Genomic DNA, 27,214 nt, shown 5'->3' on the forward strand with positions numbered 1-27,214 from the left:
TATCCAGCAATTCTACTTTCAGGAATATATTAAAAAGAAGCCGTTGAAACAGCATGCCAAGAGACGACATTCATTAGGGTTTAGAACAGCAAAAGATTATCAGTAAGTTAAACATCTTAAAATGGGAATTGGTTAAATCATGGTACAACTATATAACATAAACATTCTGAGTAAATGCATCCATATGAACATGGAAAAAGGGTTATCTGGTGTGAAATATAAGTTGCATGTATCCTTATTTTAAAAGAGTGTGTCATTCATATAACCACATAAAATAAAAAATGTTAAAATGCCATATTTCAAGATACTAAGTTTTATTCCTGGGTGTCAGAGATGCTTTTATTTTTTCTTCTTACAGTTCGTGTTTTCTAAATTGTAATTTTTATAGCGAATAGAGCACTTATGTAAGAAACTAGTTTAAAAGTTGTTTCAAATTTATGTATTAAAATTTATTTAAACTGATTTTGCTAAAACGCTAACTTTTTCAAGATGTATTGCTTATTCAACAAAGACTTACTAAGTGCCAAAGGTACTAACAGACTAATGAAGGAGGTAGGAAAAAGTCAAAGTTTAAAAGTAGAGCATGATGGATACATGGTGGTGGGAGCCAAGCTTCTCACAGTAGGAGGTAAATGTATGGATTATCAAGGAGACAAGGTTAGAATGAATGACAGATATCAGTATGAACTCATATCTAGCTTAAAACAATAAAGATGAACAAATAATTGTATTTATATATGCTTGGGCTTATATGCATATACATTTCTAGTTCAGTCTATTGAAAGGCATAGAAGTAATGATACACTCATAACAACTTACACATCTAGCACATGGGCTTTGCTTCTAGCATCTTTTTCCAATTAAAAATTAAACAAAACAAAAAAACTACAGTTTTTTGAAGAAACGGCTGATTCTAGGCCTGAGACGATGAAAAGGAGACAACCTGAAAGAACTCTCAATGGCCAAAGATGGAATAGTTTGAGCAACAAAATAAATAATAAAATACTGGATAATAATTTAAAGTATAAAATAAATTACATTAATATAACTGACTTAATGAATAAATAAATGGAGAAAAAACAAACCTTCTTTACAGGAGAAATTCTAAGAAACTGATGTTGATAATGCTCCTGTCCCAAAGGTAGAGTTTACTACCCCAAACTTGGAGGTTTGCCTCCAAAGACTCAAGAATGAAAAGAGCAGAAAGTAACAGTAAAAGAAATCTGATTAACTGCCTCAGGCAGTTGACCAAGGTTAATTTCATCAATATCAGGTCATGTTGCTACTCTTGATACAATATGAGAAGAACATTTCACCTCTGTGGTCTTCCTCCTCACTTATGGCTTCACCTCTAACCACAAGAAAAATATCAGACAAACCTCAAACTGAGGGATATTACACAAAATAAGTAAATAAATAAACAAACAAAAACTAATTCCCAGATAAAATGGTGTGGGGGAGGAGAGAGGGGAATGGAGAGACCTGTGGAGAATAACCTGTGAAATCCCAATGAAGTAAAATTTAGTCAATAGTAACATACTAACATTAATTTATTAGTTGTATCAATTATACTATGGTGACAGGGCATTTTAACAAGGAAATTAGGCATGGATTTTATGGGAACTATGTACTCAATGCCAACTATTCTGTAAATCTAAAACTATACTAAAATGAATGTATATTTGTAAATGTTTTATATAAATATGGCAGTTGTGCTTATAGGGTGTCACGGGACTGATGGCGGATGTCAGGATAGAGGAAGGGATCTACCCTGCAGAGGGAAGATTGTAACATGTCCAAACATGCAAAGGAGTAAGAAAGTATGACATCTCTGAGGAAGATCAACAAGTTCAAAAGCCCTGAAATTCTAAATCACCTATGCATTCATTGTAAGAGGAGAGGAAAAAGAAAGGAGCCAGCTCAGAAAGATTTTAAAGGCCACCCAAAGATAACGGGGGTGATAGGTGGGGGGTAAAATAAAAGCAAATCATATAAGATCATGTGTTCTGGTGTATATAGCTTAAGATTTCAAATTCTTGTTTTTCCACTTATTATTTATGAGGTCCAACTCCAAAATAAAAAGCATTATGATTCATTGTGTTTGTTATAGGAGAAACATGGAAACATTTTACATGTAAATGAAACATAATAAGCACTCAAATTTTAGCTATGAGTATTTATGCTTCAAAGTAGGGAGAAAGGAAGGAAACATCTGCAAAATGGGAGAGTAATTAAGAAACAAAGTAATGAGGAAGAAATGACACAGTCTAAACTAAAATAGTGAACACAGACTTTGGGGCAGACTTCACGTAGATTTTAGCAGTAGAATCTGTGACCCAATGAAAATAGATAGGTAGGGTCGGAGATTTAGCTCAGTGGCATAAGTGTTTGCCTTGCAAGCATGCAGTAGTGAGTTTGATCCCCAATACAAAAAAAAAAAAAAGTAGAAAGGTAGACACAATGAGGAGGTAGACAGAAAGTCACCAGTCACCTAGGTGTCTTCTCTGGATGATGAACAACTGCTGGCACCTTGCATTAAGACTATTAAAGGACAAAGTCTAAGAGTGAAGACAAGAGTCCCCTTTCAAATTCATTGTATTTAAAATTCTGTGGAAGTTCCAAGTGGAGGATCTAGAGAACACAGAAACATGGACCTGGTGCTCAGTAAAAGAGTTGCACTAAAGACAAAGATTTGGGAGTCAACAGATAGATAGTAGTTGAAACCATAAATATGCCTGGGACTGCCCACACACAATTCTGAGAGAGACTAAGCTACAGGACAGAACCCAAAGGTCAAATGTATTGAGGAGAAAAATAGAAGACCTCAAACGAGACCAAGAAAAAGTCATCAAAGATGTGGCAAGAAAATCAGAAAACCTGGGGCCAGAGATTTAGCTCAGTGGCATTAGCGCCTGCCTTGGCAAGTGCAAGGTTGTGAGTTCAATCCCTGGTACAAAAAAAAAAAAAAAAAAAAAGAAAGAAACAAAGGAAATCAGAAAAATGAAGGTCAAAGAGTTAAGTGAAGAATGTTTCAAAGGAGAAGATGACCAACAGTGTCAAAGTAGAAGAATGATAAAGCAGGCCAAAAAAAGAAAAACTGCTGTGTTGCCAAGTAAGAGCATGCTAATAGAAAAGGAACGCTTTAGCAATTCAATTACAAAGAGCTCTCACAACTTGACAATGATTTAGAAGAGAATAACAAAAAGCTGATTTCTAAAGCATCTTGAGATTCAGATTTGGGAAGGAGGAGGAAATCAAAGGGATATGAGACAGAACAGAGAGGTGACACTAGGAAAGTCACTAACTGAATGAAGTGAACAAGGGAGACAAGGACCCTGGTAACAAACTAAGTTTCATAAGTTTCCACAATTCTGGTTCTCAATTCTTCTCTGACCAGAATTGTGGTCATGAATCAAGCATGTGGATGCTATCTCAGAAACAACCACACCAATGAAGAATAGGTATGGTATATGAAAGGCTTCACCACACTACATCCAAAATTTCACTTGGTGGTCAAATGCCACCTTAATTGCTAAGTCAAATATATTCCTTCTCAGTCCTCGTCAATCTTCTTGTAGCATCTTATATACTTGACATTTTTCTCCATTTTGAAGAAAATAGCTTGTGGCTTTATAGTCTCCTCATTCAAAAAAAACCAAAATCAAAGCCACTATTATGTACAATGGAAGAATGTGAACTACAGAAAAAAGCATTTGCTAATTTTTAAAAACTGTATCAATAAAAAAATCCTTGGCACTAGCAATTAAACATGTGGATGACTCAAGATGGAAGAAAAACAGATGGCTGGTGGCACTAGATTGATGGAGCTAAAAAGAAAAGCAGAAACACCAAGGTTTTCCATTTCTGAATTAGGTAATGAAATCAGGACCAGGAAGGCACTGTTAGACCTCTGATTATTGAACAAATTGAGTTTGAAGAACATCGTGATCCCAAGTGAGGTTAATTCTGGTGCTCAGGAAAAAGATTTCCACGGGAAATTTAAACCAGAAATGTTCAACATCACACAAGCATAGAGAGGGTAACCCGGGAGACAGAAATGCGATAGCCAGAACAAAATCTTGAAGAACACTAAAACAGGTATCAGAAAGGGGGAAAAAATCCATGAAGGAAGTTAAGAGGTGGCATCCAGGAAAGCACAGCATCACATAGCTGAGGGTGGAGAAATCTTTAAGGAAATGGAAGCAGCAAAGAAAACTACTGCAGAAGAGACAAGCAACACAGGTAGTGGGACCAATCCTGTGGAACAGCAGAGGAAGAGATGTAATCTCAGTGATACAGAATAGTGATTGGAAAGGACTAAAAGAGAAGAAATAATAAGGAAATTGAATAACTGCTGGACTATTCTTCATGTAGAAGAAGTAGAGTTTCACAAGGATGGAGGAAAGATACTGTGACATTGAGAGAAGAGACATATGGCAAGAGAAGAAGCTAACTTTCTGAAAGGAAAGATCTGAAGAAAGAGAAGGGATTCAAAAGACAAAGAGGAATTTGTCTTAAATTCCTCTGGGGAAATCAGGTGTGGTGGCACATACCTGCAATCCCAGCACTTGGGAGATTGAGACAGGAAGATCACCCTGAGTTTGAGGCCAATCTGGGCTACCCAGTAAGTTCAAGGCCACCCTGAACTACATAATGAAATCCTGTCTCAAAAAAGGAAAAAAAAAAGTGAGGGAGAGAGACAAGAAGAAAAGCATAGTCCTCAACTCAGGTAAGCTAAACTATAGATAGGAAGGCAGGGAACTGTCTTCTTGAATTTGTCGTGTATAGTCTGATTTGTAAGGAAGCAAAGGACAACTGCCAAGAGGAAGTCTGAGGTACAGTAGGGATAATGACAAATCTCATGGCATGCAGTTGGCTCACATAAACTGCCGGAAGCAAAACAGACTTATGTACTGAATCCTCTCTTACTTTCTTCCAATGGAAGAGAAAGTTACCCTCCTACATACATATCTGAAAAAACAAAATTAAACTGAAATCAAGTTCTTCATTATTCATATGCGTCAAAGCAGACACTCTACACACAGTGTCTACTCATGCTTCAGGGTGGAGTCAATATGCAATTCTGTATCAGGACTGCATTCAATTTATTTATTCTTACCACTATCTCTTCACTGCATCCAGACAGGCCCACCAATTGCTATGTACTAAGACGCTGTGCTAAGGCTGCTCAACAAGATTTTTGTTGGGCATGACTGAACAGGCAACAGGACTTCCACAACCCTCTCTAACTAGCACAAAAACCACTTTGAGTCAACGCTACCCTAAATCACTACATCACAAACTGAAGGGTTTAAGAAAATCTCAAGGCACATTCAAAAACATGAAAGCTCCTCTTTCTGTCTCTTTTGGCCCTTCACAGTTAATTACCTCTTCCTACTGTGAATACTCAAGGGATTATTTTCTCTTGGGGGGGGCACACATAGAATAATCTAACCACCATTTCTTACTATATATCACAGAAAAAAAAAGAAAAAGTAGCAGCTAAAAAAACCTGAGTTCAAGCCCTATCTCTGCAAGCAGCTCCTGGTTATTGGAGACACCTCACTGAATTTAGGATCCCTGATTTGTTGAATGAGCAGAGGTGACCCCAGTCTCCCAAACCTTCCCCCAGGCTCTATCCCCTAGAGACCCTCAAAAGCAATTTGGTTTATATTTTGAGTCACATGTTATGCTCCTTTGTTGGTCCTTTATAAATTTTTCCATTATTAAATCTTAGTTTGATATACTAAGTCAATCACTATATATTTTTTAAAACTTGGTTATTGTTGTGATCCATAAATAGTAGCACTGTTACCATTCAAGTAGTCAAACACTGAAATTAGTCAAATATATGCTGCTTCTATAAAAACTACAATGTGGGCACTCTGAAAATTAACCTTACATATTTGTTTCTGCTTTATAGTTAGGTATAATGTTTCTGACGAGAATAATATTACATGGAGTGTACTGGTTTATCTCTTATTATAAATAAATTTGATGAGCAATCCAATTTTTCCCTTTATTGATGATCCTTAAATACACTTATCAGTTAGTAAAAGTCAAAAAACTTACAGGGCTATTTTTACAAAATGTCTTTACCCTTCAAATGGAAAACATTTTATTTTTTGCCTTTAAAGAAAAAAAGCGTAAGTTGGAAATATGGCTCAAGAAAAAAAAACAATGAAGTCTGCATAGCTAGAGCTGTATAATTAGTCAGGAAGTTCTTTTCCTATACAACCTGAGCAAGGAAACAGTAGACTCCTGAGCTCCAGGGTTCTATCCTTTACCTGACCTCAGGAAGACAGCAAAGCAATGGTCACTGATGGTTTACTCCTGTGGTGACCGCAAACACATTTTATATTTAGTCCCATTCCTAAGATATCTCATTATATACATTCCAAAATCAAAAAAAAAAAATCAGAGATGCAAAACACTTCTGGTCCCAAGTATTTCAGACAAGGTATATTCATTTATAATTTTAGAGAAAGAAACAAATGAAATATGAATTAGGTTCACAGATGGCATTTAAAATGAAATCTAGTTTCTGCACTGCTACTAGAAAGAATAGTAAGTACTATCTTGAGAAAACTTTTACCTTTTGAACCTTTCAGGAAACCTACTACGTTGATGAGGAATACTTAAAATTTAAGGAATGAAATTTGTACAAATGGATAAATACTATAAAAACAAGTTTGACCCATGAGACAATAGCAAGAGTAAGGTATCCAAGCAGTAATATGTCATTACTAGGGTATAGAATGCCTTGTCCACCCCGTCATCCATCCTTCCTCCTCATCTTCACCTTTGCTGGAGAAATCTTTTTGTCTAACACCACTAATTTGGCTGAAAAGCTCTATAGCAACTGACCGTGACAACAAGCAACTCAAGGCCTCAACTTTTATATCTACTTTCCCTATGACCTGAATGCTCTTCACCCCACCTCTAACACACACTCTCTCTCTCTCTCTGAAGCAGGACTTCAGTGAGAAAGAAGACAGAGAAAAGAAAGGAGGCTTCCATACAAAATGGAAAGATAACCTCATCACAACAGTATAGAATGTCACATACAACACTGTGTCTGGCCAACAAGGAAAAGCATGCTGTTCCTGTTACAGAGCTCCTTCAGTCTTCCATACAGAATGGCTTGACACCGGGCAATTCAAGCACAAGTATCACTCATTTCCAAGTTCTCAAGACCCAGCGATGCAGGAGGCAAAGGATATTTCACCACTGTAAGATTATCTTCAAACTTTAAACAACCTTGTACGCATCACAAACATCTGGTGGCAGAGACGCATACCTGAAGTAATAGGAAAGGATATACAGTGCACCTTACCTACAAGAAAAAACTGTAAAAAGGAGGCTTATCTGAATAATGGTTACTGTATTTCAAGAAATTATAGCCCAGTATAAGAAACCATGAAACCGACAGCTGACGTGGTCAAGAGCCAAGATGAAAGGGAAAAATATTAAAAAATATCCTATAGCAGTACAGTCAGATGAACAATGAGCAAAACTTTTCTAACAGATCATAAAACTGTATAGGCAGAAAATACAGCAGCAAGAAAATATCCACAGCTATTTAAACAGTGGTTCAAAGTGTCCATTAGAAATGCAATAGAAACAGAAATTCTGGGTTACAAATACCTAGGTGCAAGTCCTCTTTACTACTTTAAACCTTTTACTTCATGTGTGCTTCCTCTGAGCCTATCTTTTCTGTAAAGTGGAGATGACAATAAAAAGATTACTATGAAGCTTTGGTGAGATCATGTAAGGATTTTATAAACTATGTAACTCTCCATAGATAGTATTATGTGAGTTTTTAAAACTAAGAAAATAAAGAAACACCCTGTGATACTAAATAATCCTGGAATGTAAAAGAGAAACAAAGGTAGATATTTCACAGGTACCTGCACGTCTGAGTCCTCTGTAAAACTTTAAAAATAAAAACCATATCCAGAGATGCCGGTTTAATGAGTCTGTGTAGGGCTTGCACATTACTTTGTATGTATGTGTGTGTGTGTGTGGTTGTGTCTGTGTCTGTGTGTGTGTGTCTGTCTGTCTGTCTGTGTTAATGATTCTATTTCTAAAGTTAAGGCAGAAATTTTTCCATGGCCACACTGGCACAGTTGTTGAGTGTCACTTCCTAAAGTGCTAAAACTTCAGCTGATGAATATTTTTGTTTGCAAACCATTTGTTTCACTAACAGAAGCAACTGGCCAAATTTTGTTTGTTTGCAAACACTACATCAGGTGACAAATAGGATCACAGCCATGTTTCTCACACAAAAACAAATGTGGCCATTCTTTTCCAAAATCACAAGAACAAATTAAGTTCAAGGTAGCACTATATACAACACAAACAGAAAGAGTAATAACAGTGTTTACCAAGTGCTCCCACTGTAGCAAGCATTATACTAGTTGTTTACAAAAAGTGAAAAACATTGGCTCAGAGAAAAAGTAACTTGTACAAGGTTACCACTATTCTTCAACCTTATATAGGATTTTAAAAGCCTTAAAATATTTCTGCCATAATCCTTTTTTAATAAATAAGCACTTGAAAATGTTTTTGCCTTAGCAAAACTCAAGTCAAACAGAGCTTGAGGTTCTTCATTTTGAATTCAATTCTCAATGTAGACATAAGGCAACTGTTGAGACAATGATGACTATAGCGATCCTGAGCCTTCTGGAAGTTTATTTGCTTTTAAATAAACCCTTGTTAATCAGTTTTTGTTTTCTTATAATTTGCATTTTCCTATGATTGAAATATGGCCCAGAAACAAAAATATAGTTTATCTGAGATATTGAGGAATAAGAAGGAATTCAGACTATGTACAAAGATCAAGTTGCAACATGTGAAGAGCTCTGGCCTGCCCAAACATCTCAGGATGCTCCAGAAAGCAATCAAAAGGAGGACCAAGCTTCAGCTTTGGCCAAATTCTATCTGTGTCTTATCAGCTAGTGTGAAGGGGAATGTTCTTCACCTTATTGTACTGTGTTGCTGGAAGCTGCTGGGTTGGTTGGTGGAAGTTAATTCTGATTGTCCTTCCCAGCACACTCTAAGTGGTCAAGCCTAGCTGACTCCACATTTAAAGTCAGCTCAGATTACCAATACGTATTTATGTATCCAATTCAAGTAATTAAAAAATGTCTTTGGGGGTTTTTTTGGTTTGTTTTTGGTTTTTTGAAAGTGTTTTACTACACAGTTCAGACTGATCTTGAACTCACTCTGTAGGCCAGGCTGGCCTCAAACCCACAAGAGTCCTCCTGCCTCAGCCTCCTGAGCATTGGGATTACAGGTCTTCTCTTTGAACTCCTTGTCATTTCCCAATACAATCTATGATTCTTCCCAACTACAGTAAAAGAAAGTTGTTTTGTTTTGTTTTGCTTTGCTTTGTTTTTAAGTAAGGGGAAGTAATAAATTTTGGCTTACAAACAAAAAGCAAACACCCAGGCCTGATACAACTAAAATGTCATCATAAGGGAAGTGGAACTGATCTGAAACAGTTAAAAGTCAAAACAGAAAAACTAGAAAACTTATCTAAATAGCTAAGAAATTATTATATTTTCCTACAATGAATTATATACCTTAAATATATACACAACTTTTAAATTTCATATCTTGATGAAGGTTTTTTTAAAAAGAAATAAATAGGGTGGGGATATAGCTCAGCAGCATAGCTGCCTTGCAAGCATAAGGTCCTGAGTTCGATCCTCAGTACCAAAAAATAAAATAAATTAATTAATAACTAACCCTGATTGATGTTTTTTGAAATTTTATTTTAGTTTTTATTCTTTTTTTTTTTTTCCTCCTTGAAATAAAATGGATTTTGGGGGGAAGGGAAGAAAAAAAAGGGAAAGGTAGGGATAAATAAATAAATAAAACCTGACAGATTCAGATAGCCTTAAATCAAAGCTTTCCACCTATATTATATATATCCTAAACCAAAAGTCCAAATAAACCTTTGGGTCTTATCACTAAGAAAAGTGACAGTATTAAAAAAAAAAAAAAAAAAACCAAGCAAGCAAGCAAGCTATGACCACCACCCACCAGGGAGCTTTCTAAGCCACCTAACTTGCTAGATAGTGGGAGGTAAAAGCTTAGCTGTAGGAAGAGGAAAAATAAATGAATGAATGCAGCATCTGCTTTCTGACCCAGAGGTAAGAAACAGAAGAGGAACGTGGGCTTGACAAAAACTCAGCACTCACCAATCATTGTTCTCTGTTGAAAAACACATCTCTTTGTGATGGTAGTAAAGTGACCTATACATCCTTGGAGGTGGAATAAAGGGGAAAGGCACAAACTAGAGGCGAATGAAGTAAGAGCTACCCCTAGAAGGCCAAACACATACAGCTGTCCTTCCAAAGACTGGTTTCACAATCTCTGAAAATTCCAAAATCTCAGGTACTTAAGTCCTTTGTATAAAATGGCAAAGTATTTTCATACAACTTATTACACACCCTCCTGTATATCTTAAATTATCTCTAGAGTACTTAGAATACCTACTACAATGTAAATGCCAGGTAAACAGTTATTATATTACTAGGTTATTTAGGCAGTAATAACAAGGGAAAATGCTGCATATATTTAATACAGACAAAAACTTTTCCCCATCCATGGTTGGTTAAATCTATGGGTGCAGAACCTCCAGATTATGGAGAAAAGATTGCATTTCTTCTATAAATACTTACACATAGAACATACACATAGAAACCAGCAAAGTACACATTCTCTCTGGGGATCCCTGGCTACCCCTTTTTAAAATTTTTTTGTTTCATTGTTTTTTGGATTTGGGGATTTGTTTGTTTTGTTTTTGTTTTTGAGACCAGGGTCTTACTTTGCAATACAGACTGGCCTTGAACTCACTATGTGGCCCAAGCTGGCCTCTATCTCACAGCAATTCTCCTGCTTCAGACTCCTCCAGAGCCCTAGAATTACCACCTAGGAAGCACTACCACACCTAGCTACCTTTTTAAAGTTTTAAGACAGTCATGCTAAATTCCCCAAGAAGGACTCGAACTTATGATTGATCCTCTTCCTGTTTCACCCTCCCTCTGTGCTAAGATTACAGGAATGGCACCACTGTGTCCAGCTTTAATATACTGGTATTTAATGACAAATGTTAAAATGTTTTCAACTGATCTAAAATGTTCTGGAAATAACCTTATTTTGAATCATTATCCTGCTACTGCATTTTTAGAATTGAAACACTGATTAGTAACCAAGAGATTATTCATAAGCAGATTCAGCAAGTTTCACTGTAAGTTATACATTCATAAGGCCACAAACCCAAGGATTCCTAGTAAATCTTTACTGGCTGAATGAAGATGTTTTCAAGTCATGAGCTTGCCACACCCTTTCCTCCACACCCAACACTGTATGCACCTGACAGACAAGTGAGACTGACTCTTGAGCCACATGACACATAGTCTCCAAACCAATCACAGCATCCAAATATCCTTTCAACTCCACAAGAATCTCAAGCAAACCAGCACAGACCCAAACCCTTCAGCTCACCAGATCTAGGTTTTTTTCTACTGAAGTACAATTTAGAACCTTCCTAGTCTAGGCCTAGTCTAAATCAAATCAGTTCAGATCTTGGTCATCTGCCTATGGTATGCAGAAGCTAAATAAAAGAATGTGTGAATACACACACAACAACTTAGGAGATATACATCTGTGAAACCTGAATACAGTAATTCCTGAATATGAAACTGTTACTACCAATAGATCTATCTGCAGTTTAAACAACAGGTTAAGATTTCCTACCTCGGGGACTTCCGGGAGAACATGGCGGACAGATAACAGCAGCTACGGAGGCTCTCTGAAAGACTCGGCTCATAATTCAGGAATGGTGCGGACTAAAGAGACATAAGCAGGTGAAGATATGCTCTGCTGACTCAGGAACGAACTGGGCTGAGAGAAACCAACTTGGAATGCAGTAATGGTGCTAAAACAGGAACAGAAAAGCCTCAGTGTGGAGGCTGGACCCCGTGCCATTGGAAGCCACGATTTGGGTTTCCCACTGCGCGGCCGGCGACTGCCTCTACAGCGGCTCGGCTCGGCAACGAGAGAGACGCGCGGAAGCTCTGAGAACGGGAGTCTGCGAACGGAGTCGAAAACCGGACGGGCCAGGAGGCGTGCACTAACTTGTGATGAGCTGAGTGAGAGAAACTGACACTCTACCACAGTTTGACTCCAGCGGAGGACTTTCTGGGCCCGGGCAGTCTGCGGGAGCAGGGCGCTGTGGCAAGTCCAGCCACACATCCCTCTCTCGGGCGGGATTGGTGAAAAGTGCCTGGCCTGCGTGATGCTGCTGGCGGACCCGGTAGGCTGGCCCAACCCAGATCCCAGAGCCTGACGGTGGCCGGGAGGGGCAACCCCCGCATAGGCTGCCTGATCCATAACTCCCTGGTGCGCTGCGCTGGGCGGGAACACCTAACCAGCGCAATTTGATCAGGCTGTGGCTGACAGGGAGAGAAACTGGGTCTCCTATATAAGCTTGCATATATAAGGAACAGAGAATATGGGAAGAGGCAGCAACAAGAAAGGCTCCTCGGCCCCCAATTCTGAGAAACAGGCAATAGCGGACACCACACCAACAGACATAAAGCGCCATATAGAGAGCCTCATAGACCAATTCAGGAATGAAGTTATCAACAACCTGAAGCTAGAAGTATGCAGAATAGTTAGAGAAATGCTAAGCACCACCCAAGAAAAAACAGGTGGTGGAATGGAAGAACAGAAAAAGAGGGGAGAATTGTTTGATGGAGAAAACAGAGAAAGCATAGAATACGTGAAGCAGGTTCAAAGGGACTACCAAGAAACTAAGAAGTCTATCGAAGACTGGCATAACAGCTTGAAAGAAACTAAGGACAGACTATCTGAACTGGAGGGCAGACTTGTAATATGGGAGAATGAAATGAAAAACTTCTTAAAAATAACAAAGAAACAAACAGCAATAATACAAAGACAAGAAGATGATATGAGGATCCATAACTTAAGGATTAAGAACATAAAGGAAGAAGTAGGGACACAAACAAATGAACTACAAAAGCTACTCACAGAAATAATCCAGGAGAATTTTCCTAATTTAGCAAAAGGTAAAGATACTCAGATGTATGAGGCATACAGGACCCCAGCTACCTACAACCCAAACAGAGCAACACCCAGGCATATAATAATAAAAATTCCAGAAATTCAATACAAGAACAGAATATTAAAAGCTGTCAGAGACAAGAAACAGACCACTTACAAGGGAACACCCATCAGAATTACAGCAGATTTCTCTGCACAAACCATCAAATCACGAAGAGCATGGGGGGAAATAATTCAAGCTTTGAAAGATAATAATCTCCAGTCAAGATTGAGATATCCTGCACAACTGTCCCTGGAAATTGATGGAAAAACAAGGTGCTTCCAGGATAAAGAGGAACTGGGGGAATTTGCAACCACCAATTCAACTCTACAGAGAGTATTGCAGGATATTCTAAAAAAAGAAAAATACAAAGAATCCAGAAATAGTGGCGGGGAGGCCACAACGAATGGAGCAGAGAACAAAATGAAGAAGACAAACTGACAGCTACTGACAGAAAAAGAGCTCAACAGAAATGAGGCAGAGAAGATTGGATGATAGGAAAGCTATTTTGGAGAAAATGACATCTTAATAGGTAATACTGATTTAGTATCATCTTGTTTTGAAGTCTCATCTAGCTTTTGTTCTTCTGTCTCCAATGGTCTAAATAGGTTGTATCTTATTGGATTTTATTATCTACGATAGTATAAGCAAAAACCTTTTAAAGACAAGGAGATTATACAGAAACCATTGTTCATTTTCTGTTAGTCGATTCTAAATACTCTGTAATGCTGTCATTCTCTTAAATGGTTTTACATTGTTTTGACATACTTAATGCTACAGTATACAAAGTTGTACTCAAGGATTTCAAGGAAAGAGACAATATGGTAACTACTTTTGGGTCGGGATTATCTGGTGGTGAAACACTATTCTGCTTAAATGGTTATGTTTTGATCTGCGCTGTTTCGCTGTTATGCCCCCTTTTATCTCAATCTCCACTCCATTATTTACTTTTTTATTTTTATCCGTTTAATTAAAGGAAAAAAATAGCAGGATATATTATAGTAACCCACTTTGACTTTCCATTATCTCAATTTGAAGCCCTGTATTATTCTCACCATCTTGTTTTTGACTGATGTTCCCCTATTCTGTTTTGCTGGATAGTATCAGGTTCGAAAGTTTAGGCATCAGCTGTGAAGATAATGAGATTCATTATAACTCCCATTCTCGTTGACTTTTATCTACTTTTGAAGACCTACAATGTCTCCAATGTTTTGGTTTTGTCGGTTTTGTTCTTTACTGTTTTGTTCAATTGTATTATAACTAATGATATAGGCAATTCTATTAGAGATAGCGGGAGGCATCATGGTAACCATTGTTGATCACCTTGTATTATGTTTTTACATTATTTATTATGTCCACCCTTTTGACTTGACCGATTCTGTTCTATTATGTCACATTTGGTTTTACTCTCTTCCAAAAAAGTAATAAGAACCATGGGAGCAATGAAACCCAAAATGTGTAATAGTCATTGTACAAAAGAGAGGAAAAGAAAGTGCTCTAAACTATATAATTGCATGTATATTTAAGTGTATAAGATAGAAAATGATATCCCAGAGTTTTATTGGATCATTGAACAGAACTGCTTGCAGTATCATTGTTGGAATGTCCACTTTACAAGCTTTAATTTTGTGACTTGAACAATTATTTCTAAGATGACAATATGTAATCCATTAACTAGTGATTTCCTACTGTTCATTTTTTTTCTGTAAATCTGTATAACTTGTACCCTTTCTCTGCTTTTTTTTCTTTTCTCCTTAAATAAAAAAAAAGATTTCCTACCTCAGTATTAATTAGTGAATGCAAATTAAACCAATAAAGTGATATTTTTCACTTAGCAAGAGAAAAGATTACTTTTTTAATTATAGTGGTATACCACAGAAGTCCTTATACACTGCTAGTAGTCAATCCTGTAAAATAAGCTAATAATCCGATTTAAAACTCTTCAAAATAGATTAACTACAAACAAAAATTTCACTCTCAGGCTGCACGTGGTGGTACATACTGTAATCTCAGCATTCAAGAAGCTAAGCAGGAGTATCCCTGCAAGTTCAAGGCCAGCCTCAATTGCATAACGAAAAGAAAGAATTTCACTTCCATATAGCCTAAAGAAATTATCAAAAGTGAAAGATTTATGTAAAAAACAATTCACCACAATCAGAAACTACCTAAATACCAAGAAATAAATTACAATGTCTTCATGCAATGATTTAAAGACTCTTTATGACAAATATCACTCAAAATATAATACAAAATGAAAAATACATAATGCAAAACTATATATGCATATAGTTTGATCTCAATTACATTAAATATACAAATTAACATTTCTTTTAATTTTTCAGTATTATTTCAACTTTTAAATATATTCTAAATTTTCTACAATCATTTAACACTGCTGCTGAAATGAAAGTTATCTGATAACAAAGTTTAGCAAAGAAACTAGACACAAAAGCTCAGCGGCATAAGCGCCTGCCTTGTAAAGCAGGCAGTCATGAGTTTGATCCCCGGTACCGATAAAAAGGAAAAAGACAAAAAAAAAAAATGTATACACACTTAATGCAAACCAAAACCATAATGAGATAACACTTCACAAACTACAATGGTTATAATAAAAATGACAATCATTAACATGCACTGATGAGAATAGGGAAAAACTAACACTGCTGATGGGTAACTAAAATGGTATAGTATGTTGGAAAACAGTCTGGCTGCTCATTAAACACAGCTATCAAGTGACCCAGCAATATGACTCCTAGTACATACTCAAGAGAAATGAATCCACACAAACAGCAATCCAGAACCATTCACCTACACAGTTCTATGTAGTTCAACTGACCCCAAAAGAAAACTTATAAGAGGGACTCAACAGATGATGATACAAGAAACCCCACGTAAGAAATGCATGAAGTATATCCAAGAGTCTCTCCCAGGGAAAACATACATAATATGTGCTCTAGCCTTTTAGCCATACTTAGCTGAAAAGCAACTTACATAAAAAAACTTATTCCCCCAAAGGTCAGATGAGTGGGGTATTTCTGTGTTCATTAAAATATCATTCAACGACAACAAAATAGCACAGAAGACATCACCTTGAGAATTACTCTCTTGAGAGACAAGACACCCAATGAGTCATCCAGCACCATTAACACAGGAGATAATGTTATTACCCCTTCAAAAACAGACTGCAATCCTAGGGATCAACAACACTTGAACACACATGCATCAAAGATAAGCCATCAAACAATTATAGTTGCCAGGCCAGATCTGGAAAAATGTTTGAGGTAGAGCATATCACTCTTCAGCATGTAACTACAGTAGCCTTTTTCAGGATCCTCCACACTGCTATCCTGCTAGGCTCTCTTTCCTAGTCTCAGACATGCTCTTATAGCTTAGTTTTGCTTGCTAAAATTTTCCATCTCTTAGGTGTAAAGGAACCAGTGGTCCCTAAATATCACCACCTATGAGCCTGGTATCATTAAACAAAGTGAGATTAAAATATACAGTCAGTGTTTACTTTTTAAAAATTTATTATAGTAAAAGACACATTGCCATTAATCCCCCTTAAAATTCTCTTCTGTACTTCAAACCCACTTATCCCATCACTCTTGCCATTTTCTGAAACAGTTCTGGAATTTCTTTCGTTAATGTCTTTAGTTGAACTGTCCTGGCTGTCTTGATATCCTTAACTGATTCAAAACATTTACTTTTCACAGGCATTTTGACATTGGGAAAGAGCCAGAGGTTACAGGGTACCACCCGATCTGGTGAAAACGGTAGATGAAGCATCACCCTAATAGTTTTACAAGCCTGCCTTTCCAATGGATGGCACTCAGTGGCTGCACGCACTGTATTTTTTTTTTTTTTTTTTGTAATTACACCTTGGAAAGACATTCAGAAAAAGAACTTCCAGAAGAACTTCAGAAAGTGGCAAAAATGACAGTGTTCAAAGTGGGAGGGACTATTTTGAGGGGATGACAATACATGATTCTGTAAAAAGTGACCTGCTAAGATCTCAACTGTACAAGGAATTTGACTAAATTCAAAATTCATGGGTGGGGCTGGGGATTTAGCGCAGCGGCATTAGCGCCTGCCTTGCAAGCAGGCAGTCGTGAGTTCGATCCCTGGTACCGATAAAAAGGAAAAAGACCAAAAAAAAAAAAAAAAAAAATTCATGGGTTCAGTTTTTCAAAAGGAAAAAAGTAGGGCCAGTCCCTGGTTGCCTTCACCTTCCTTTCAGCAGTGTCGTAGTACTGACAGCCTCAAGTCTTAAGAAATAATGTACACAGGGGGCTGGGGATTTAGCTCAGCGGCATAACCACCTGCCTTGCAAGCAGGAAGTCGCGAGTTCGATCCCCGGTACCGATAAAAAAAAAAAAAAAGAAAAGAAAAAGACAAAAAGAAATAATGTACACAGGAAGCAACTGTGACAACAATCCAATCAAACTGGGTGTGGTGGCACACACCCTGCAATGCCAACATTTGGGAGGCTGATACAGGAGGATCATCATGAATTCAAGGTCAGCCTGGGATACACAGTGAGTAAAGACCTGTCTGAACTGTATAGCAAAACTCTATCTCAAAAAGAAAACTAAACAATCCAATCAACAGCCCAACATCACAATAGTACCTCACAACTATCCATCTTCCAGCTGGGTGTGAGAGAAAAAACTGCCACCACTATTTCTTTCTGCTGTAGGAAAATGAAATACTCTCTTCTTTATTTCTGTCATTATTAAAATCCTGAAATTTAACTAGTTGTCATTTTCCATGAACAGTTGCTTTTACAGGAATTTGCCTTTTCTTTAGTTTATTATAACTTCTATAAAATAAAGACTAACATAAAGGAGATTTACCAAGTCTCTCCACTGTTAAAACGGGACTCCTATTTTAGGGTAAGATAAAGAACATTCCAATTTAATGTATCTTTATAACTACACTGAGAGTAGCTCTAGTCAGAAAAGAGGATCTTAACACTATTCATCTCCAGCTATAAAAAATTATGACCCACAAATGAAGGATTGAAGCCAGGCACTGTGGCACATGCCTGTAATCCCAGCTACTTGGGAGGGTAAGGCAAGTAAATTATGAGTTTGAGGCCAGCCTGAGAAACATACTGGACCTTCGCTCAAAATAAAAAGAAAAACATTAAAATTAAAAGCACTGAATTTCCTTCCCTACATTGTAAAAATCACCTTTCTGTGCTCCAGTCCTGCTCAAAGCATTATAGAAAAAGAAGTCAGCTTCTTGCTCATTCATTTACTCAGGAACATGCACATAAGGACAGGACCAGTTACCACATAAGGTAAATGGAATTACGGAATTAAAGGTGTGCACAGAAATGCCTCTCATCCGCAAGACGGAAACAGTATACATATCTACCTCACAACATCATAAGGAAATAAACAAAACAATCCTCTGTGCAAGGCATAATGGTAAACACTAATATGTTACAGGAAATATTTAAGACAGCAAAAAAATATGCACAGTATGCTATTATTTACCCAAATAAAAGAGAATGAATATACACTATACAAACATACATCTATCTGCTTAAATTTAAACAATAAAAGAATAAATCACAAAATTCAGGGAGAAAGGAAACAGTATAACAATGAGAGACAAGCTAGACTTTTGAACAGATCTTGCTTTGTAGAATTAACTTCATGCCATGTATTCTATTTTTTATAAGATTATGCAACAAAGCTAAATTTTAAACAGCCATCCCTCAGAATCAAAAGCAAAAAAAAAAAAAGAAACAAATGATTTTAACTGCATATCCCATAAATGACAAAAACCACACTAGGAATTTCTCCAACTGACTTAAAATACAGTAATTTTATAGTCCTAATAGGTTATATGCTGTGAATCAAAAAACTACCTAACAATCCTAAACCACATTCAAATATTCCTACTGCTGATAGCAGTGATGAGATTATTCTGAAATTAAAGACTGTAGGATGGGATAAGGCAAACTAAGAATTTAAACAGCTGTTACAACAGAATTTTCACCGTGGGAGGATTTAGAAGACACAAATGTAAGACCAACGCAATTAAAACCTCTGAAACCCTAAATTGGAATTACCAGCATGAATTCATGATTTAACTTTAAGACAAATTACCACTTCCTAGAAACCATCTATCCCCCTATTGCCGAGATTGTGGTCTCTTAATACCCATTTGCCAAAGAACCAAAGAACCAGAGCTCCTTGACGAATGACTAAATCCCAATTCTGTACAAAAAAAGTAGATTAGCCTGAAACATCTTACGTTCCTTGCCCTCTGATTTGAATCACAGACTACAAGTATTGTGTTGAAAAGTGTCAGAAGCCAACTTGTAAAATTTTGCCAATTGATCAAAAGTTTCAAAAATAATTTTTTTGACTACAAAAAGTAATAGCTGGACATGTTGGCACATGACTATAGTTCCAGCACTTGGGAAGCTGAGGCAAGAGGATCCCTCAAGCCTAGGAATTTGAGATTAGACTAGGCAACAAGGAGAGAATCACTCTCAAGAAGGAAAAAAAAATTCCAGTTAATAACTAAATGAACAAATCAAATAGGCTTAAGTTCATGAGTTTATATAAAGTTACAAAAACCACATCCGGACAAGTAAGTATTTTAAACATTGGAAAATAAAGGGGTAAGGGAATGAAGCATTTATCAAGACTTTATAAAATATACTTTATGGTAACCAAATAATTGACAAGGTCAAGAGACTGTAGAAATGTTCCAGAGATTAAAGAATATTAAAATTATGTCACTGAGTTTCAGCACTTAATGAATTAATGGATCAGAGAATAATCAATGACTAATGACATGAGCCACAACCAGACAGATGTTTCCTTAAGGAAGTTTGCAACACCATCCAGACAAAACAGTTTTTCCCAAAGGGGAAGGGGCACTTTCAAATTTTAATCACGCTAAACTTTTAGATCTACCATAACTCTCATTTTACAGGAAATAGGTAATGGAATATTTTAATTGAAATGAAATACAACACAAAACATTTAGACTACAGGAAGCACCACAACAGAGTGCTTCAAGTTCAACCCAGGACAGGAGCTGGTCTGTGAACTTTACTGGTTCATGACAAGACATATAGAAACTGAGAATAAACATTCAGAAACATTATAGATTAGCTACAGCTTTAGGTCTACTGAATTCAACATTTTTTTCAATGGAGCTGATTTTACATGTGCCTTTTAAATTTTGCTTTACTAGAAATTCATTTGCACTGTGTTTTATAGACAGTCCACAACAGATTGGAATTTTTAAAAATTTGTCCTTGGCCACAAATAATTTGAAAAATACTGCTCCAGTGAAAAAAACATCTAGTTCACTCAGCAAATTGCAAAAGCAAAAAATAAAACAAAATGGATTTTAACTCTTAAATGATCTATCAATCGATTGAAGCAAGGTGTGATGGTACACACCTGTATTCCCAGCACTTAGAAAGCAGAAGGATCACCAACAGTTTGAGGCCAGACTGGGCTACACAGGTAATTAAGGCTGGTCTGAATTACATGGCAAGACCCGTCACTGAAAATGTGAAATGTTATCTGGATTCTAATATATATAATTGTAAAAGCATATCATTTTATGCATATGTAGATGTGTGCACGAAAGACTTTGAAAAGGAAAAGAAAATCAGATCTGGTGGATATCTGATGATGCTAAAGTAGATAAAGGCATTATGATGTTTTTAAAGCACACACATCGTTCAGAGGTATCTAATGAAATATTTATGGATGAAACACATAATTTGCTTCAAAAATTTAGAAGAAAAGCAAATATTATACAGATGAAATAATACTGCCCACAGATCAGTAACCGTTCAAGGTGGTCTCCTCTTTTTAGTCTCCCCTCTTAAGTGTATATTTGAAATTTCCACAAAGCAAAGTTTTCTGTATACTTAGCTATTATCGCTAATATTATCATCTAAATACAACTAAAAGAACTATATAAATCGTAAGAGTGCCATATAAATGCTGCCTGCTGTCAAATTAGGGACCATGACTTCCCACCAGGGTAATGGAACATTAATACACAAGTTTCTAAAGCAGACCTTGAAGAATGTGTGTGCCCTGGACCCAGGAGGGGTAAAAGACAAAAAGGAAGACAGGCAGTAAGTATGCTTCATATGTAAGAGGCAGCAAGGTCTTTTCTAATCAGAGGACTAAGAAAAACAATGGTGATACAGTCTTCTGTATCAAACACATATATTTTTCATTTATTCCTGGTATGGGTCAAAAGCACAGACATTACCACAATATCCCGTATTATTCCAATAAAATAGGAAATACTGTATGGTTAAGAAAGACATTTGTCTAAGATCCCAAGATCTGAGCAACAGTCTCTTCTTGATTCTTTTGCCGGTTCCCTGTGCTTCACTGCTTCCCCAGTGTAGGAAGAAGATGGGCCTTATCACAGGGAAGCTTAAATGCCAACCTAAGAAATATAAACCACCCTTAAGGAAATGCATAGCAAGTTCTGAGAAGAAAAACAATGTAATTACAGGTAAATTTTAAAACAGTCTGGCAGCGATAAAATCTCAACTTGAAAAGACAATTTAGAAATGACAAGTTAGAAGGCTACTTGTCTAAAACGTCTGATAATGATGATGGCCAGAACTATAGTGTCTCTCTCTGTCTTTCTCTCTCTCTCTCTCTCTCTCTCTCTCTCTCTCTCTCTCTCACACACACACACACACACACACACACACACATCCTCTCTCTGATGCACTATTATGCCACCAACTCTAGAAACAACGCAGTTTGTCAATCTTAGATTTACACAACACCCTAGATTCCCAGAAAGACATGGGTATTATCTGATCAAAATAGCACCATCACCTCCTCAGAACATGACACTTTTTTGAAAACAAAATAAAACTGCACATTAGGCATGGTAGCACATACCTGTAATCTGAAATGTAAGAGGCTGAGGTAGGAGAATCCAGCAAGTTTGAGGCCAACTTGGGCTACACATTAAGTTCAAGGCCAGACTGACCTCACAAGATCCTGTCTCAAAATACTGTTTTGTAAATAAACATTCTGGTGGCTGCATCAGCCAGCACACCCAAGACCCTTCATGTATGAACTATGGGATAGCTCAGTTTTCCAAACTAAATGCAAGACACAGGATTCTATTCAAATAGCTGCTAATTTCAATTAAAGATCTTCAGGTAATTTGTAACTTGAGAGTATATGCTACATGGTTCAATACATCTACTAATTCAATTAATGACCTGCTCGGTCCTCATCTCCAATTCACTTGCAAAAATGTTGGGGATATGACCAGAAGGAACAACCTGCAGCATCACTAGAGAATTACAAGACTGAAAATAAGCAGGTCAATAAATTAAGCAGAAATAAAAGGCACAACATTTGATACCAAAGCATTCTACAGAGCACAAGGAACCACATCATGAGCTTGCTTGTTTCTCAGGGTTTAACCAAAGAAATTTGGGGGGAAAGGAGAAGGGTACTCGAGTGGCTATAAATTGACAAGAATCTACATTACCCTGGACACTTGCTAGGTGTTAAGATTCTACACTAAGCCTTTAGTTTTTTGTTGTTTTATTTTGTTGTGTTTTTTGAGGCAAAGTCTCAATATGTAGCCCTGGCTGGCCTCAAACTCACAGCAGTCCTCTTGCCTCAGCCTCTCAAGTGCTGGGCTTATCAGGCACCACTATGAACAGCACTGTCTTAACTCTTCTCATTCAGTGTACATGAAAGCTATACAAGATTGCAGTCCTAGCTCTGCTATTTACTAGCCACGAATCCAAATTTTCGAATTTTTAAAACTGAGTAACAACAATGCCTCTTTCCCTATTACAAAAATTAAAAGTTAAAACTACATATGGATTCACTCTGTAAATAATCTGCCTCTACACAACATGTATACACTCCTATTGTTTCTTTTAGTTCCTGAAAATCAAATGACTCTGAGGAGCATTAAAAATTAGAAGAATGCCAAGAGTTAAAAGTCAAAACATTTTGTGATCTGGTGAGAAAATGAAAAAGCCCTTCAATAGGAGCAGATACCAACAAAGGCATTTGCCTTTGCTGACCCACCCCACGAAATGTTCTACTGTGAGAACTGTTTGTTTGTGGACACACTGTTTGCTACTATCCCAGCTGACAACAGAAGGGAAGAAGCAACAGATGTTCAGTGACTGGCCAATTCCTCCAGGAACTGCCACAGTCCATGCCACAAAACAATGGTTTCTAACCAGACAACAATCACACCTCAGTGAAAGATAAGACATCCTGATGTGCTTCACTGCAAAAATGTTGTTTGTTAAACATGGAAGGCCACTCAAGGAACAACCAATGAACAATTAATTAAAGAAAACAAGAATATTTTTGAAGGAAGAAGCCATAGAAGACAGAACTTAACTCAGTTCTGAATGATTTCTTTCCACTACTATAAATAAAAGCTCTGTGTGTGTGTGTGTGTGTATGTGTGTCTGTGTGTGTGTAAACTATGAGGTCATTGTTTTCCAGAGTCATTACTATAGGAAACAGCTGGGCGGAACTACACAAACAGAGAACACTGCTCCATTGTGACCACTGTGTAGATGGAGACAGGAAAAATCCATCAAACCACACACTAACAACAAAACAAAGGAGTCAAATTAAAAACCTTAAGCTACACAAAGGACGATGAAAAACAACTGAGCATGAGAACCTTATTGTTACAACTGCATCCAAGATATTTCCCTGCTTATAGATCACCAGATTAGCTCCTTTCTACATGAGCCAGCTCCTTCCTACTTGATTTACTCTGCACAGCACCTGAAAATGTAACATTTGACAAATACAGCTTTAAAAACAATAAGTTTCTCTAGGACTCTATTTCAAATACAATTAAGATCTGTCCAAAACTAGACTGGTCCAAGCATCTCTGAAACCATTTTGCTTTCCCAGTCTTCAAGACTGCCATCCCAAGACATTGTTTTGAAAAACTCAATTCTTTTCATCTCCTCCTCTTTATACATTACTGGAGTACCCATAAAGCTGCCAAACTGTCAAATCCTGCTTCCTACTACATTTTGTATATGTTCAAAAGTCAGAGGAAATGCGCAAGGGACAAGGAAAGAGAATCCTTGAATCCAGCCCAATCTAAATGGAACCCACAACTTCCCTCATCTCACAGAAGACTTCTTAAATAAATTGGTGACAATAATACTATTATTAGCTGGGTGCAGTGGCCCATGCCTGTAATCCCAGCACTTGAGAGGCCTCAGCAAGAAAATTGCTGTAAGCTCAAGGCCAGTATGGGCAACATAGCAAGACTTTGTCTCAAAAAAAAAAAAAAAAAAAAAAGTTATTATGAAAGGCAGCTCATTCTATTTTCAGAGAACTTGCTCATGAAACGCTATCCTGGCACTCTCTTAATTTCTCCCTTCCTCTTTGAAACGTTAAAGCCCAAGAGTAATCACAGTCTTATAGGTCTGACCCAAGTCCACAACACAACTCTTCTGTTACCAGCAAATCTATGTTTATATGCAGGCTGAAGTGCAAGTTGTTATTGGTTTTATCATAGACACCTAAGTTAGGCAGAAATATTATAGGCAGTCAGACAGGGATAGGCCCTCCAGGATCAGTACTAAAGAAGAAAACACATCAAAAACTGGTGGGATGGAGCTGGGGATTTAGCTCAGTGGCACAGCGCCTGCCTGGGAAGCATGAGGTCCTGAGTTCAATACCTAATACCCCCACTCAAAAAAGTGGCTAGAGGCATATCTGAAGAAAATTAAAGTCACAATGGCCAGATTTACATCCTTCTCAAAGGGATAATGGGGAAAGCTTCAGATTACTGATACCACCTGTTATGGTTTGTGTTTAAAAGTCCCACCAAAGCCTCAAGCAGTCAGAAGTGGCTGAATTTAATGCTTGTGATGGGTTCATTGTCTAGTGCTGGGATTGGTGGTGTGAGTGCTGCACTCAAGTGGGTGTGGCCTGCATACACTATAAGGGATAGAGGCTTTTCTCTGTGCTCCTCCCCTTTTGCCCTTTTTGGTCTTATTGCTTGTAGCCACTATGAACAGTTGTCCCTGTTCATAGTGCCATGCCACCCCGTCTTGGAACCAGCTGAGTATGAACTGAAACCTCCAAAAACTGTAACCTAAATAAATCTTTCCTTCCTTCATTTTGCCTGTCATGTATTTTGTCTCAGCAATGAGAGCAAAGTAACCAAGAAACCACCCTTTTGAGATTTTCCATATAAATAAACTGTTCTCTCATACAGATTAAAGGAATAGAACTAGGAACTCAGAAGCCCCTACATATGTAATCAAATATCATTCTAGAGAGAAAGGACAATCTTTTCAATCATGATTTTGGGAAAACTGCATAGCCACAAGCAGAAGGATGAAGATGGACCCTTCTCATACACTAGCTGTAAAAATTAACTTAAAATGGACTAAGAGCCTAAGTATAAGACAGTTAAACTAGAAAACTATTAGAAGGCATTAAAGGAAAATGCCATGACTGAGTTTAGTAACAATTTCTTAAATATGACACCAAAAGAACAGGAAACACTAAACAATCAAAATTATTTTATGCATTAAAAGTTACTATCAAGAAAGTTAAATGACAACCCACAAAAGAAAATACTTGCTAACTATAAATATGATAAAAGAATTAAGAAACCTTATAACTCAACTATAAAAACCCAGCTAAAAAATGGGCAAAGGACTTTAATAGACATTTTTCAAAAAAGAAAAAAAAATTACAAATGACCAATAAACAAGCAAATGCTCAACATCATTAGTCATAAAGGGAACATAAATTAAAACTACAATGAGATATTACACCCATATTCCAATGATTTCCTTTTTAATGGAAAACTGCAAGTGTTGGCAAATACATAGGGAAATGGGAGCTTACATGCATTGTTGGCAAGAAAGTAAAATAATTTGGTCACTGGAAGAGAGTCGTTAAACACAACTAGCATATGATCCAAGAGAACTGAAAACAGATCCAAGCAGGTATCAGTGCCCACACTATCAATCTTTACAACAGCCAAAATGAGGAAACAACTTAAACTGCATTAAAAGATCAAGTGTATATAAACAGATAAATGGACAAACAAAATGTGATATATACATATAATGGAATATTATGTAACAATAAAAAGGAATGACTCTTATACATGCAATATAAATGACCTTGAAAACATATTAGTAAGTGAAAAATCCAGTTATAAAAGGATCTTGTGTATTGTATTTATAATTTCTATGTGGTATCTAGGAACAAGCAGGGGCTGGGGATTTAGCTCAGCAGCATAACAGCCTGCCTTGCAAGCGCACAGTCGTGAGTTTGATCCCTGATACCGATAAAAAAAAATTATCTAGAACAAGCAAATTCATACACAGATGCAAATTCATACAGACAGATACTTGAAAAGAGAATACTACAGATTAGAAAGGGTTACCATTTAATGTGGGTAGAGGTTTTGTTTGGGATGATGAAAAAGTTCTTGAAATGTGTGGTAGCAATGGTTATACAACATATTGAATGAACTTAATACCACATTTTAAGACTCTTTAAATAGCAATTACATATTATTTTACTACTGTAAAAATATTTTTAAATTCTTACAGATAAGTAAGCAAAAAATGAGCATAACAAATTGAAGTTATAAAACCTAACTCATTCTACAAACATTTTTGAACACCTACCATGTACCACTCACTAGACTAGGTGGAGTTTAATATCAAATCAGCAGGATTATAAGTTTTGTAATTACTTGGTTTTGAAAAACAATATAAACTTTTGATGCTCCAATGACATGTCCCTAAAGAAATAACACAACAAAGCAAAAAGCTACACATGCAATTCATGTTCATTATCATAAAAAATAGGTAAAGAAATGTTCAATGAGAGAGGACTTGATGAGCATATGATCATTTAGTAATATGATAATACCATGTGAATCATTAAAATACTAAACAGTATTATGAAAACTACTTAGAAAGATAGAAAAATCATTTAAAAAATCATTAAAAGATCATAATCCAAACTGAAACGATCAGGATAACAGCATGCAGACAGGTACAAACATCAG

The 27,214-nt window shown here is 36.8% G+C and overlaps 1 protein-coding gene across 1 annotated transcript in view; it reads right to left on the reverse strand.

Annotated features, from left to right (window-relative positions):
* Usp31 (ubiquitin specific peptidase 31) overlaps positions 1 to 27,214 on the reverse strand; it is a 101,878-nt gene that overhangs the window by 65,946 nt on the left and 8,718 nt on the right. The gene's annotated exons all lie outside the window — the stretch shown is intronic.

The sequence above is a fragment of the Cavia porcellus genome, unplaced genomic scaffold (assembly GCF_034190915.1).
Source record: "Cavia porcellus strain 051 isolate PalLab524CR breed Dunkin Hartley unplaced genomic scaffold, mCavPor4.1 scaffold_16, whole genome shotgun sequence".
In the NCBI taxonomy this organism is placed as follows: domain Eukaryota; kingdom Metazoa; phylum Chordata; class Mammalia; order Rodentia; family Caviidae; genus Cavia; species Cavia porcellus.